The sequence below is a fragment of the Thermobia domestica genome, chromosome 3 (assembly GCF_964235325.1).
Source record: "Thermobia domestica chromosome 3, izTheDome1.hap1.1, whole genome shotgun sequence".
Taxonomy (NCBI): domain Eukaryota; kingdom Metazoa; phylum Arthropoda; class Insecta; order Zygentoma; family Lepismatidae; genus Thermobia; species Thermobia domestica.
Window position 1 is genome coordinate 166,369,285 of NC_137456.1, and position 13,799 is coordinate 166,383,083.

Below are 13,799 nucleotides of genomic sequence, written 5' to 3' on the forward strand. Positions count from 1 at the left end.
TTTACCTGTTCATGAGGAAGTAGTTTTTTTTAACATTATGTTCTCTTTTGTTAGATATGTAAGCACCCACATTGGTCTAATGTATTTTGGAAGACTCGTGTTCTCTTACTCGCTGATAAACGTGTTTAATGTTACGTTTGTCACATACAGAACCTTTAAGAAAAGTTTGTTCGATCTGGAGAATAATCTGTGAACACGCTGAAAAAAAAAAAACTTCAAGTGGTACGTTTTGTCGCGGATTAAATATCCGAAATGTTTTAATTAGTCCAAGACAGGTTGTAATTTATATAAGTGGTACGTTTTGTCGTGGAATAAATATCAGAAATGCTTTAATTAATCCATGACAGGTTGTCATTTATGACAGGTCGTCAAAGGTGGTACGTTTTGTCGCGAAAATTCAAGTGGTACGTTTTGTCGCTGGTACGTTTTGTCGGGACACCTATATAGATACATACATACACTATTTTTTACACGTCATCCTTCTGTGACCCTCCTAGGGATGAAAGGGGTATCTTTCGCTCATAGTGTTTGTTTCCTCATTGTAAGTAATACGTGTACCAAGTTGGATTGAATTTGCTCAAGGCGTTCCAGAGTTATGCTAGAAAATATACACACATACACATAAGGCCTACATACCTTTATACATACGTCTTTATATATATATATATATATATATATATATATATATATATATATATAATACAGTACATCCACGTTTATAGAGACTATCTGAGACCAAAGGCAATCTGGAAAATCGAAAATCCGAATAATCCTGATAATATGGATAATAAGCAAAACAAATCCTGAGTCAATTCACTTCAACGTCTTGTGAGTAAAGCTTTCTAGAACTCGATAAGAAGCATTTTATGTACAGTATTACCATAATTTACTGTGAAATCTATACACGAACTGTACATTTAATCAAAACAAAAAAAGGAAATGTTTGTCGTATTTATGGTTACGTTCTTGCTATCATAGTTAAAAATTATTATCTATGGGGACATTAAATTTTAAAAAGTTTCTTCAAATCTGGTTTGGATTATCCGGAGATCCGGGTGAACGAGGGCCGGATAAACGAGATTGTACTGTACATAGATCAAAAACATCAAACTTGTTAAGACTATATATATATATATATATATATATATATATATATATATATATATATATATATATATATATATATATATATATATATATATATATATATATATATAATAGGATGTATGCATGTATGTATTAATGTATGTATGTATGTTCGAGCATAACTCTCGAACGCCTGGAGCAATTTCAACCAAACTTGGTACACGTATTACTTCAAAACAAACACTATGGGCGAAAGATACCCCTTTCATCCCTAGAAGGGTCACAGGAGGATGATATGTAAAAAATAATGTATGTAGGTGTCTGTATGTATCTATATATTGTCTAGCATAACTCTGGAACGCCCGGAGCAATTTTAACGAAACTTGGTACACATATTACTTATAACCAGGAAAAATGTTGTAGGGGTGAGATACCCTATCATTCACAAGAGGGTCACAGGGGGATGACTTATGCAAATAATCGAAAACGACTGGTATTAGTGTCGAATTCTTAGTTTTTGGGGTCACGGAGATGAATGGTGACTTCCCGATAGCGTTTCAGTCCCAGTGGAGGTCAGATACCCTTACCATCCCTAAGGGGGTCACAGGGGGAATGAAGTACAAATACTCGAAAATTAGCGATATTTGTTTCGAATCCATAGTTTTCGGGGTTGTGGAGATGAATGGTGACTTCCGATGGCGTTTCCGTCCAAATATGGCTAAGAAACCCCTATCAACCCTTCGGGGTCACATGGGGGATGACATGTATAGTCGGAATGAACCGTGTAATCAATTATTGAAATGTATATTGTTAGGGTAGTTGGGAGTTCAAATATTTTTATAAACCTGATCTCCCCGTTCGAAGGACGGGCATTTCAGCTAGTTTAACCAATAAAATACAAACCAGAGACATACACAAGCGATAAGTTCTGGTGGTCCGGACTCCCCTCTTCCCCCCCAAAAAAAATCTGTAAATTTAGTCTAATTTTAGGGGCGATTTTACAAATTTTAAAATTCTTTATCCTCAAATTGAAATTGGATCCCCGCTCTAGAAAGAAATTGCTGCGTATGCGCCTGATACAAGCAGTAGAGGGAAAGTGGGTTTGGATTGATTGTAACTACCGTTTTAAGAGTGATTCGTGCAATTAAATAGTGATATTCATTGATGAAGTTCAATTAAAGTGACAATCATGTTTTCCCCTGCATCGATCGGCATCAGAGTGGATAAATTTCGAAATAAATTCCAGCGAAAAATTCTATGGGTGCTGAACGCCAATCTAAAATCCTCTATAAATCTTTGATCCTTGAAGCATCTATCGAATTAGTTAATTATTAGTGTTTAGCGTTTCTTTCCAGCACCGAAACTATATATAACTTGGACCTACAGTTTGAGATGGGATCCGAACCACCACAATGAGCTTAAACTTAAAATTTCTCCCACTGGGAATCGAACCCGGGACTTCCTGCGTGGCAGACATCACCTAGGCACTAGACCTGTCTAAAATCCAGTCTCATGTGTAATTATAATCTGCGCTTATCCTAGACACTTTTGTCTGATTATCAAATGAAAACCGCCGGTTAAGTTATTTTAATTGTTAGCTCTTAATTAACATCTTTCTATTTACTATTCCTTATGTGTTTTCGTTTTCTTAATAGCATAATGTTTACAGCACCTGTATTTAAAAGCATGGCTTTAGATCGATCTATCCTGTTCAAACAACTTGAGTACGTTGGAAAATAACCACCCGTTCAAACAACTAGAAAGAGGAAACTGGAAAGCGACCGCTACTTTTTCTTCTTTTCTTTACGCACGTATTTTTACGCTAGGTGTAAGGGCCAAAATGCGGATAGACATTTCGGTCGGAAATTTACGGACGTAAAATACGCACGGGAAAACACGTTAGTATTTGCCTAGCTTTATTGTGCAAATGTATGTTGATGTGGAAGTGCTTTGTAAATTCGGTTTATTGTGTGAGATTCTGACAAATCAAGCGTGAAGTAATGTAAATTGTGGTCTGTAAATATACAAATAAAGATGGTACAACTTTGACTTTCATCTGTTTTATTATCATCTTTCCTTTATACTGTTTTCAGTTATGTTACTAAACCAGCACAAACTTAACATTTCTTCCTAGAAACATTAAACGTAGTGTCAAAATTACCATACGTGTTGAAGCAGCCGTTCCTCGTCAGTATAACTTCAAAACTATGTGAGCAAATTTTTACATGTCACACATCACCTACAACATGACGGCATGAGACCCGCGGTACGTAAGTATACCAACTTAACTGACATACTTGAAAATATATGTAATTATCTGGCTAAACATATGGTTACTATATATATAAAAGGTAACAGATGTATTTTCCACTTTGAAGAAATTTCGATCCGGAGGATCGAAGACAGGATAACTTTTAGTTATTCCTGCATTTTGCTATACATTTCCACATCAAATAACACAAATTTAAACATTAGTTGTGAGAATTACAACGTTATTCTATATTTTGAACTGCATATATGTAAATAAATTATCCAAACCATGCTCCCGCCAAGTGAACTTTGTGGTGGACAAACACTGTGTGCGTGGGTTTTCTCGGGGTTCTCCCGCTTCCTCCCACTTTCTTCATTCCACCATTTCATTCATTTCTCATAATCACCGTCTCCTTTAGCCTAACCGGCATAACCGTGGGACGTAAAACTCAAAGATTTCATTTCATTTTAAATTATCCAATTACATATCTTTAAAAATCTGTCTCTATGTTAACAACAGGAAACTTTTGTATACAAACTTTTTTATATCTTTTTCTTTTAAAAATAATAACGAAGAATTCTGCTTCCAGAATTCTTGTCTGAACGCGCATAGAGTAACTTTCGTACAGATATAACTTATGAGGGCAGTTCTAATAATAATTGTAATAATAACAACAAGTTAACTCAATAATTCATTCTGAACATAAATGCGATAAATTAAAACAAGGGGAATTTAAAAAAATAAGAAAATTCCTTTAAGGAATACAAATAATCCTGTAACGCCATAACGTTAACAGATGTCAATAGTGCCGAATATCCCGCTTGGGTGAAATTAAAAATTAAATGAAATAAAATTTTAAAAAGTGGCTAACACGTGTGCTTTAAGTGCATGCGGTCCCGGCTTCCATTCGTGATACGAAAGATCAGAAATTAATTTCACAACCATTCACTTTTCTGAATAACCCACCTGCTTTATTCTAAAGGACGTAAACGTTTGACGTTCAACTAAAAAATGTCATTTTTTAAAACTTCTATAAAATATGTTTATATGCAGACATGTATTAAGACACAAATTCCCAGAATATATTGTAAACATTCTTTTGCAACAGTCCGGGATGGGGGAATTACGCATGTATGTAGATACAAATGATACAGGAGGGAATACAGGCAGAAAGAAAAGGGTTGATGAGCAAAATGTCCCGAAACCTGTGACCAGGAAACAGGTAAGAGATGCAGAAAAGAGAAAGAAAGAGGTCGTATAGAGTTAGGTGGAAAGGAGAGGATATGCGCGATGCAGACAAGTGCTCAACAACACATCCGCTCCCATCCTAATCATCTATTTGTTGACCTTTCTTATGCTCTCAGCACCTCTCCACTGGATCACTTTGTTTCTATCTCCTCACTCTCTTCTTCACTCAACTGTAAAGGTATTCTTTTATTTGTGAATCTGTCATAATTACTCTCCTACTGTAAAGCCAAACATACACTAGCGTATTTTCAGCGCGTAATTTCGGTGCGTAAAATGATGTCGTAAATTTCGGTCCGTAAGTTGGCCCATACACCTAGCATAAAAATAGGCGCGTAAAAGAAGAAGAAAAAGAAGCAGTCATTTTCCGCTCTTCCTCTTGCCTGTTGTTTGAGCACCTGGTCATTTTCCAGTTTACTCAAGTTGTTTAAACAGAACGGATCTATCTTTTCATGTCCCTTTCACATTATCCGGCGAATTGCCGGACGAGGTAGAAAGACATTGCAAGCAATGAAGCTCTTCACATATGTGCGGCGATCGCCGGACATTCATCCGGCGAGCAAAAACAGCCGGATCTCCCTGCTAGAATCCGGCGCGGCAAATCGCCGTGTATAGCCAAGCGGGACATTACAAGCAATGAAGCTCTTCACATATACGCGGCAAAATGCCGGATGGGTGTTGGGGGAGGAAGCAAGTGTTGCCAGGAAAGAGCAGAAAGTGGCTGCTATAATATGGGAGCGTGTGGTTTTGTGTGTGTGTGGAGTGTGTTTGTGTATGTGGTTGTGTTCTGGCCCAGTACATCTGGAGTAATTAACCAAACCTCTACATACAATATATGGGGAAAGATGACATGTAAAATTAATTGAAAATGACCAATACTACCGAAGTGTCGAGATCAATATAAATTATTATTTTTCTATGTAATAGAAGATTGGGAGATGTCCGGGTAGCACTGGACAAATGAGCTTCTATAAATTTGTGGTGACCCAAAATTGAAATATACACTATCAATATTTCAACAATACAGTCTTTTGCTATATATTTATTAAATATTTTGCTACGCAAAGCAAGAGAGAATTCATGATGTGATATATGATAAATATACCGTACTTTATATATTTTATAATTATCTGGCTGTAATTTCTTGAATATTCCTCTGAATTCAGGGACTAGAGCAGTGCTTTAAAGAGACTTGAGTCAATAGTCGGAACGCTTAAAACAAAAGAATAAACCCGAAATAGTATAATAATAATAATAATAATAATAATAATAATAATAATAATAATAATAATAATAATAATAATAATAATAGTCTAATGTAAATAAAATAAAGAGTTTATGTGTCTGTCTGTCTGTCTTTGTACGGCCTGGAAACCATACGAGTGGACCAAAAGTTACCAAAATTTGGTCACGGGTACCTTGGTCCAGGCTCCAGATCAAGCCGATGCGTTTTTCTCAAAATTCGAACCAGGAGGTCTCAGGGGGGCGTTTACCAGGACATGTAAAAGTAGTAGAAAGTTACCGATATTAGTGTCAAATCCATAGTTTTCGCGGTTCTGAGATCAATGGTAACACTACCATTAGCGATGACTTCAGCTACCATTTGTATGCGGGCCGGGGGTCACCAGAGGAGGGGGAGGAATTTCGAAACATGTAAAAATAATCGAAAATGACCGATATTAATGTCAAATCCATATCTTTCGGGGTCAGTGAGCTCAATGGTGAAACTCAAGATAGCGTTTACTTTCACATATAGTCCCCATCAACTAAGGAACTTGGGCCAGGAGATCACGGAGACATGTAAAAATAGTCCACAATGACCGATATTAGTGTGAAATTCACAGTTTTCGCAGTCTCTGAGATAAATGGTGATACTTTCATTGGCGATGATTTTCAAATTCAGCCACGATTGTATGCGGGTCGGGAGTCACCGGGGTGGAGAATTGCGAGACATGTAAAAATAATCGAAAAGCACCGATATTAGTGTCAAATCAATAGTTTTCGCTGTCGCTGAGATGAATGGCGATACTCCCAAAACGTTGACTTCCAAAAACAGTCCCCGTCGACTGGGAGCCAGAGGCGTTTTTTTTTTTTTTTTTTTTTTCAAAATTGGAACCAGAAGATCACAGAGGCGTTTACTTTCAATGTAAAAGTAGTAGAAAATGGCAGATGTTAGTGTCACATTCATAGTTTTTGCGGTATCGGCTCAAGGACAGAGGCGATTTTTTCACAATTCGAACCAGGGAGGGGTCTCAGGGGGCGTTTACCGGGACATGTAAAAGTAGTAGAAAATGACCAATATTTGTGTCGAATTCATATTTATCAAGGTCGCTCAGATGTATATTGATACTCCAGATAGTGTTTTCGTTCAAATTCAGTCCTCATTGGCCTTCCCAATGAAAACACGTACGTTGTTGGATATATATTCACACAAAATGTATCTAATTTTAGAAATGCTTCTTAATTCTTCTCTCATTGTTCCGTTTGTTTACATTGATATTTTATCTGACCCGTGCGAAGAACGGGCATAACAGCTAGTAATAATAATGCCTACAAACAAGTCTTGGGGTCAGTGACTGAATGTTGGCTTGAGATTCTCGGATAGACCTCAACGGTTGACTATCCCGAGAGGACTTTAGTCTGGTTTTCTCAGTCACAACAGTTGAATACCGGAACGGTATTTTAAATATCCAGAACCGGGCCGCTATTTTGCCCAAGTTTATCAATTGTGGAAACAGTATAGAAAAATCTCTTCCAAAATACCGCTTCTCTAATAAAAAGTGCACATGTTTTCTGTATGTGGCATGTTCTCTCATTTCGGTAACAAACAGGCCCGTATCCATAGGGGGCAAGGGGGGCCGGGCCCCCTAAACTTTGGCTGGCCTCCTAAAAGTTTCACGGTAGGCTTGCAAATGAACTATAATATGGTGATGAAGTATACTATGATTGGGTCGGCCCCCCTAACTTCTACCGGACCCCTCTAAATTTTTGGGCTGGCTACGGGCCTGGTAACAAAGCGAATAAAATGCATATTATTTTGCATTTGTCCACTGCAGCCACATTAACAAAACTAATGAATGACAATAGTTGATGCAATAGACATACGAAAGTAATTATTAAAGAATTTTCCTTCGTCTTCCCTTAATTGTGGAAACAGTATAGAAAAATCAGGGTGAACCCATATGTGTCTCTGACGTTTTTTTTTTCTGCCTGTGTCTTAACAAGGCGAGTAGAAAACACATTTCGCGTCTGTCCCTTACAACCACCACAACACGACAAGAGTCACAGAGTTTTGTTTCTTCCGTTGCACAGCAACCCTGCTCGCATATTTTTCATCCACGGCAAAACGCTGGATAATATGAAAGGGGCCGAAACCGGATCCGGCAAATCGCCGGATAATGTGAAAGAGACCTAAGTGCAGGTCCTATAAACATTATGATATTAAGGAAACGAATAAAAAGCAAGAAGAAAAGAATAAAAGAAAATTGGACTAGGGAATGATATTCAAGCGTAAGAGTACTTTTTGTTTAGTTTTCATAGTATTGGAATGTGAAATTCCCGTAGAATGTCTTAACAAAATTAAATCAGACAGATTTTTTTTTAAAAAAAAGAAAGAAAGAAAAACAAAAGCTAAATGCATGATTTTGCGAAAGCAGTAATTGAATTTAATATTTTTTCCCCCACTAAATTTGTTAGATTTCTCGAATAAACAAATAAATCTACCCTCTGTGGCGTAACATATCTCATGGAAACAGGGCCTACCATTCAGCTTATGCCACTCATGTCTTTAGGGTAGGGTGCGAATCCCGGGGCGGAATTTCCTTCTATTTTATGTAATCCCTTTCAAAAAGCAACAAACTGAAACATTGATTCTTCACAAAGCAACCAACTATCTCCTGTTAGGAACTATTTTATCCCCCTTCAAATATACACAACCTAATTCGCGCACTGCTTTTGGGTAATATATGCTCAGCATCTGCTGCTCTTATAGAATCTAGTCCTTAATGAAAGGGTCTAGAAAAAGAAGGAAAGTCAACCGTCTCTAAGTACAAACAAACTAAGGTTTTAATTTCGAAGTGTGACTTTACAAGTTATTTAAAAGTTACAAAAGCACATTTAGAATAATTAAAATTTAATATATAGAAAACGAACTATCACTTGATCTGAAGTACAACATAACCAAATCAAAACAATATCAATTATGTTGTTGTACTTTATTAATATGAAAGGCGGCAACTAATTCACTCTCCTGTTTTCTTTCCCAATCTTTCAAGCATGTTCTAACAGTGACGGTATAAATGCACCATGCTACATTACATTGGATAGTACATTTGCTCATAATAATAAGTTCCTTGGAAGTAAAATATCTTTTTAAGATAAAAAAAAATACTTTACCTTAAATACAACTAATTTTTAAATGTGTAAGTGCTTGTGTTATCTCTTATTCGTTTAGCAACTGTAGAATAGATTGCTGTATATTTAGAAAAGTTCTCATCAGAGCCGTAGTTAGGGTGCGGGCGAGCGGGGCGGTTGCCCTGGGCGCTGATAGCAAGAGGGTGCCGAATGAGCAAGAAGAAAGAAAAGGTATTGGAAATGAATAAACGACGCGTCGCCCCGAAAAAGTATTGGCGCCCTATTAAATAAATATTGTTGTTGGTATGGAAAGAAATAGATTTGTTAAAAATTTTCTTGCTTGCTACGCTCGCAATCCAAACGTTTCAATAAGAGTCACAAGTTTTTACTTATCACTTTAAAAAAAAAAAAAGCTATTATATATGGTTTATTAATGACGATGCGACATATTTAATACATGCTGCGAAGTAATGACTTACAGTGTACACAAGAACGTTTTCAAAATCAGAAACGGTCAAAGTGTTAAATACAAACGTATTTGGCGTTTTGCTGATGATGAATTTGGTTAGTTAATCACGTTTTTCTACCCAATTGTTTCAATCACGACGGTGAGAATAAAGGTATGAAAAATGAAAGGAGTTAAGAGACACACACAAGTTGCTCTTTGCTCGGGAATATTAAAAATAAAGGTAAACAAGGGGAATAATAACGTTCTTGAATTTGAAACAGTTGTAGTATAGGGGCTTAATGGGTCAGAACTTAACCCCATGAATTTCCTCTTTTTCAAAGACTGATCACTACCAGTGATTTTTTAAATTTCATTTGCATATGAAATGGTTCCAATTTCAAGGAATTTATTGGGATGATTCCTGCACTTTTCGCCTCCTCCCGTCTCGCCTTATGATCTCTAGCAATGGAATTTACATGTAAAACCTGTTATCACTTTCTATCTTCATGTAAGGCGGAACGGGAAATCTCGATGTGAATTTTCCCGTTTCGCCTTACGAACATTATGTGGTAGGCTTGCAAGTGCATTCATAGATATAATTTAATTTGTTTATTCATATAACAAAATAAGTGCAGTAACTACAAGAAGTACAGAACACCTATACAAGATGGTGTTTATCTTCGGTACATATACAATGAGCAACAGCATCTAAGTATTGCATTAGAGAAATCTGTTTACTACTCATTCTACATTTCAAAGTACGCAGGCGAATGTTTAATTGTTTTCACTTCTATTTCTGGTGTCTCAGTGGTAGAGCGTTCATCTCTGGTGCATAGGATCCTTGGTTTGATCGCAGCTCACGCCAAGTGAGCCTTGTAGTGGACAAACACCCTGTGCGTGTGTTTTCTTGAGGTTCTCCCGTTTCCTCCCACTTTCTTCATTTCATCATTTCATTAATTTCTGATCATCACCGTCTCCTTTAGCCTAGCCGGCATAAATGTGGGACGTAAAACTTTCATTTCATTTCGTATGAGAGAACTTTCAATCTGCTCATTTCTTGGAGGATGTGTGTATTCACCAGATAAAGATTCAAATTCAACACAAATTAGAATAACAGTAACCTTACACCCTTCACTACAATTGCAATATTATTTTGACTCACGACAATAGTTTATCCGATAAATATGTTCTTCCTAACACAGTAACCTTCCCCTTCGTTTATATGCAATGAAAGATATAGCCATTTAACACACTTAAACACACTTGCACTTATACACTTTCCAGTGACGAACTCAGTACTAATCAGGAACTTTTACTCATCATACACAGTGTGAAACTAGTTGAGCAACGTACAGATCTTCAAATGTGACATCTAATCTGAAACCTGTTACCTGATTGACTCGTAATAATCAATAATCTTACAGAAAACAAAGTTACACAAAAATTCTAAAATCCCTTCCCTTTCCTGCTCTACCTTTGCAAATACATAGAAATAATCCAATTACATGAATATAAACATTAATTCTTATACCTTTTCAATAATTTATCCCACTGACAAGAGCGGACTTGCCTACCTGGCTACCCGGCAATCATTTCTTTCAACTATTTTAACGTATTAGCATTGTTCATATTTTTAAAAAGTACTTCATTTTATACTATATTCTTCATTTGCTGTAGGCAGGGGGTGTGCCTGGGGATCCGAAAACCCCTCTCCGAAATCACGACTTTCCTTAAATTTTGTCTAATTTTAGGGGCGATATTACAAATTTTAATACAATTTGTCCTCATATTGAATTTGGACAGCTTCCCCCCGAAATGAATTCCTGCTCACTCACGTCCCTGGCTGTATGTAAGTATTAAAAAAGTTTAATTAACATATAAGCGAACTCTATTTGGCAGGATATGGTTTGAAGGTCCAGCTCTTCGTTCCACTCTCTGGTTACCCTTCTGTATTGTACTCCTATTGCAAGTTCCTTGTTGCATTTTTTTAATGTCAACTTTACCAAATAAACCTATCCTCCCTTTAGGTTGTGAAAGAGTTCATTTATATTTTTTTCTGCCTAAGTATAGTTGTACACTTCTTGCTTGAAATTTTTTGTATACTATGGAACCAGGGATGCGCACGATACAAGATTTGTGGCTGTCTCGTCTTGAAAATGTGCTGTAAAAGTGATGTCTCGACTCGAAAAATGTATATTTCTCTATTGGAAGAGCCGTGTCTCGACTCGAATTTTGTCAGGAAAATCCTGTCTCGACTCGTCTCGTGTGCATCCCTATATGGAACGTTAGGCTCAGACTGTTTGATATCTGGGAAGTTTTCTGAATCGGAATTTGTGCAAAAATGTTTTCATTACGCAATAAATGAAACATGATTATGAGAACTATCATTTTAGTTTGTCTCTTTTCTTCACACATAAGCATTGAGCGTCGGTGAAGACTTTTTGCACTCTTGAAAAATTTTCTGCGTTCCTGATCCAAATTAAGTTGTTTTCGAGGAGTTACAATTCTATTTCTGTAGGCAGAAAAAACGATTTATATTGAGGTAAAAGAAATAAAATCCATTTAAGGTGGATACATGTAAGGTTAAAAGGCAGTGGCGGATCCAGGATATGATCAAGGGAGGGGCTAAACCATAATTTGCCGTTTTATCCAGTGTAAAGCAGAATTGAAGCCCATTTTATCCAGTGTAAACCTGAGCGTCAATGGGGGGCTATAGCCCCTTATCACCCCTTGAATCTGCCCTTGTTAAAAGAGATTCTACTGTTTTACGTACAAAAACAAACACTTACGCCCTCCAGAATTTGTAGGACTATGCTTATGCCGTTTTTCTTTTCTTCTTTTTTTCTTTCTTTCTTTTTTCTTTTTTGTAATTAGGTATAACTTTGTTCCCGTGAATTGCAGTAGGGTGTCGAAAATCCGGATTCGTGAGCCATAATGGTCGGATTCATGGGTCAAAATTTTGATGGTGGGCCAAAGTTTGCCAGTCCACCCCTGCTCTGTGATAATTAATTCTTAGTTCTGATTTCGAATCCATTACATTGTTACCTTCTTTTTCAATGCAACTTATTTCTTTCCAGTTTTTCAGTATCCTTCTGTTGAACATTTTAATTACATTTATATTTGCTAAAGCAGGGCTACCAATATATAAAAATTATTGTAAGGCGAAAGGGGAATTCCCATTTTGCCTTATGATAACAAGTCATTAAGTACCAATTTTTGGTTGACGTTTCCTGTGATAAGAATCATAAGGCAAAACGGGAAAAGGCGAACAGTGAAGACACGATTGGGATCATTTCCCCATCAACCACTTGTATCGCCAGGATTTCTTTTGTGTGTGTGTGTGTGTGTGTGTGTGTTTACGTATCTAGTTGTGTGATATTTTGTATGTATATTAATAATAAGTAACCTTAAATTCAAAATTTTCAATCATTAAGAAATTAAGTAAGTACTATAATTTTAAATGTATATAGTAGCCAAACTATATTTTGGATTTCAAGTACAAACATTAAACTATTCTTCACCTCTATCGATCAATATTAAGAAATTCGCAAAGAAGGTCCATTCAGAGCTTCCGTTACATTTCACAAAATATTTTTTACTGTAAAACAATCAAAATTAAAATCTTCTTTATGTGGTCACATACAGAATAAATTTACAAAAGTTTACAATTATTACTGGAAATTGAAGCTGTTACCCATTTCGAACCTTTCTTTTTAAACACATAGATTCAAACATATTAAAATTTCATTTCTTCTAGATAGTATGAAACGTAAACATTGTAAATTTTCATAACTGTTCTCAAGGTGGATCTGTGTACAGCCAGAGGCAGTTTTGTAAATTCAACAAAAAGTCCAAAATAAGCCTCTTGAAAACAGCTTTTATTTGTAAAAGAATAGAGAATGATCACTTTTGGCTGTTGCAATAATCTGTCTTATTTGTAAAAAAAAAAAAAAAAAAAAAAAAAAAAAAAAAAAAAGCTGTTTGTCTTATTTGTAAAAAAAAAAAAAAAAAGAAAAAGGAAAAGCTCGAGGTGTCTTCCCGTTGTGCCTACTTCCCGTTATGCCTACAGGCCCTCCAGCACTTTGTAGAAAATATTTTTAATGATCTTATCTGTAGGCAGAACGGTAATTCCCGTTGTGCCTACTTCCCGTTCTGCCTACTCTTTCGAGACGGGGAATTCTGTGCAGGGAGGGATCTTTTCTATGGATTTTTTCTTTAGTAATTCTAATAGATTCTGTAAGAAGAATAACTATTCCTTTAAATTTCATCATACATTTTAAATGTTATCTTACTTGCTCTTCTCAGAAAAAATGACTAGGTACAGTTTTGTTATTAGCAGCGTTATTCACGTCTACTTTAGTAGAGATGTGTTTTTTTTAATACTTACAGAGAAATGGAAAATTAATTGATTCAGTT